General features: G+C 34.7%; 1 pseudogene across 1 annotated transcript; it reads right to left on the bottom strand.

Moving 5' to 3' along the window:
* Window positions 1-2,627: 2,627 nt before the first annotated feature.
* Window positions 2,628-3,318, bottom strand: LOC308639414 (F-box only protein 3-like; annotated as a pseudogene). Its single transcript has one exon. The product of its transcript is annotated as an F-box only protein 3-like (transcript).

The raw sequence follows: 3,318 nt of genomic DNA, 5'->3' as shown, positions 1-3,318 counted from the left end.
GAGGCTATCTTTTCTCCAATGTATGTGTTTGGTGTCTTTGTCTAGTATGAGATTACTGTGTTTATATGGGTTTGTCTCTGTGTCCTGTATTCTGTACCATTGGTCTACATGTCTGTTTTGGTGCCAATACAATGCCATTTTTGTTACTATAGCTCTGAAGTATAGTTTGTGATGCCTCCTGCTTCACTCTTCTTGCAAAGAATTGCCTTGGCTATGCTGGGTCCTTAATTTTTCCAAATGAATTTCATGATTGCTCTTTTCTATTTCTATGAGGAATGTCATTGGGATTTTGATTGGAATCGCATTAAATCTGTATAACACTTTTGGTAGTATGGCCATTTGACAATATTAATTCTGTCAAATCCAAGAATAAGGGAGATTTTTTCATATTCTAAAGTTTGTTTTAAATTTCTTTCTCTAGTGTTTTGTAGTTTTCACTGTAGAGGTTTTCAACCTCTTCTATTAGGTTGATACCTAAGTATATTATTTTTTGAAGCTATTGTAAAGGTGTAGTTTTCCTAATTTCTCTTTCAGAAGATTCATCACTGATGTCTAGAAATGCATTTTATTTATGGATGTTGATTTTATATCCTCTTTGCTGAAATTAATTTATTAGTTCTAGATGTTTTCTGGTGGAATTTTTTGAATCCTCTAAATATAGACTCATGCGTGTGAGAATTTTGGTGATTGTTTTCTCATATTTGCTTGCTGTTTTGGGCACTGAAAGAGGAAGCCCTTTTGTAAAGACTAAAAATATGTGTCCAAATATGAAACTTCAATCTGTGCATCTCAGCATATTTAACAGAAACTAGAGTCTACTCAAAATAAATTAATGTACATTCACCAGTAAATTCATATGCAGCCTGTACAAATGTTGATGAATGTAAGGACAGTATCACCCTGAATCCTAGGAAACCCCAGGCTGTGTTTTATCTTACTGGATAATTCTGAATCATAGTATGCTGTTTGGAGCCTGAGGGAGGTAGCACATCCAGTGCTGAACATCCTAAGCTAAGACAGTGTGACCTCATCCCTTTTCTTGCCTTTAGTCCTCTCACAAACCTTAAAACCCACCAGACACCCCCCCTTGAGTTATCCAGATGTCTGGAGGAGTTCCAGGATAATCCACTATGGGTTTATACCTAGGTATGGAGATATAGCCTATTGGCCAGCATGGTATATCTTTCAAGCAATTGATCATTTGAGGTTGAGCTACAGGAGTGTTGCTAACAAGCTGATTTGAGGTACTTAAAATGGTTAATATAGACAGACTCCACACCCCAAACCCCTCCCCTGAAACACACACTCTCTTTTTTTAAGATTGAATATGTTTATTTGTGCTTAAGAAGAAACTAAAACTCTAAGTAAATAAATACATGGTTGAGAGGATTTACTTATTGTAATTTAAAAGGAACTGCTAAGTAAATATTGTCAAACTTCTCAGTTTTAGCTTCTAATATGATAATTATCAATGTAACCCATGTAAGCAAGAGTTCTTTGGAGCCCTGACTGAGTTTAAGCATCTAAGAGAGTCATGAAACTGAAATGTTGGAGAATGACTGTCCTTAAGTAGATGGCACTTTACACTTGCTCCAATGAATATTGAAGAAAACAGTCCTCAAAAGGATCAAGCTGACCCAATAGTAGCTCAGCTGCCAAGCAAGCTTCAGTGCTCTTTAACCTTCAGGACAAGACATGTTATGGAGATGAAGAGGGAGATTTCATAATAATAAAAGAATCACTTCATTAAAAAGACACAACAATCCTAAGCACATTTGTACACAATTATAAAACTTCCAAATACATGAGGCAAATCTGACAGAACGGAAAAGAGAAATAGACAAAACTGTAATCTTAGTTGGAAATTTCAACAATCATATCTTCAGTAGTTGACAGAACAAAGGTACCCCAAAACAATAAATATATAGATATTTGAAAAACAATGTCAACCAGTTTAACCTGTATTTATAGAATAATATTCCCCCAAATGACAGAATGCACATTCTTTCCAAATGCACAAGGATCATTTACTAACATATATAAATTCTTCACATAAGATTGGGCCATAAAACATTTACAAGTACTGAAAATACTGAGGAAGTTTTCTAACCACAATGAAATTAGAAAACAACAGCCAAAAGATAACTGAAAAGTTCCCATATGTTTAGAAATCAACACACTGGTAGAAAAGTTACAGGTCAAAATTAAGTTACAAGGGAAATTTGGGACTATTTTTGAACTACTGTTAACGAAAACACATCAAAATTTGTGAAACACAGCTAAAACAGTGCTTAACATTTAAAATCAATAAACTTCTACTTTAAAAAGCTAGAATAACAAATAAGACCCAAAGTAGAAAAGAAAGATAACTACAGACATCAATGAAATAAAAAAATGAATAGAGAAAAATCAGTGAAACCAAAAGTTGTTCCTTTAATCAATAAAAATTATAATAATCATGTGATGAACAAAAGAGAATATATAAATACCAATACGAAAAACAAAAGAGGACATATGACTATAATTATTGTAGCCATTACAAGGATATCAAGGGAATATTGTGAATAACTTTACACCAATAAATTCATCATTTAGATGAAATGGACAGATTCCTTGAAAGGCACAAATTACCAAAACAGTTGGGCTATAGATACCCTGAATGTTGGATATGTCATATGGAGTTGGGGAATGGTAACATTTTAAAGATCTTGTTTTTAAAATAAAGAAAATGGAAGGTATAATCTCCTTCCGTATATCCTGATGATGTAGAGAATGTGGTACAGCTGGTGTACTCATATGCCCGACCTGGGCTGATGATAGGAAATTCACCAACTACTCCCGGTCCTTGAACTTCTTCTACATTACCCTTAGCATTTGTTATTCTCCATTAGCAACTGTCCAACTGACATGCTTTCTCAGGAAGTGCATCCTTTGACATTTCAATCCTGATGCGGTATGTGAAGAAATAGTGGGGTGGATGTACAGAGCTGCTTTCTGGCAGAAATGATGTGGAAACTGACACTATAATATCCCTAGGTGTTGCCATGCACTCTGGATCATGAACATATCTGAAAATTTGGTTTCTGATGATGGGGAAGCCACCTGATACAACATTGTTGACATAAAAGTTAAATCAGTCAGTAAAAGTAGCACCTATGATAAACATGTCAATAGGAGCTGGATTCTGACTCATTTTGTCTGGACATTGGTAGAAAACTTCATTTTTGTTTCACCCTACACTGCTTCGACTGTTATGTACTCACTCAAGCCAGTATATATGCCAAAAAAGTGAAGTATGCTATATGAATCCCAAAACAT

This window comes from Spermophilus citellus (assembly GCF_964194105.1).
Source record: "Spermophilus citellus genome assembly, chromosome: X".
In the NCBI taxonomy this organism is placed as follows: domain Eukaryota; kingdom Metazoa; phylum Chordata; class Mammalia; order Rodentia; family Sciuridae; genus Spermophilus; species Spermophilus citellus.
This window is presented reverse-complemented; position numbering and strand designations above follow the sequence as displayed.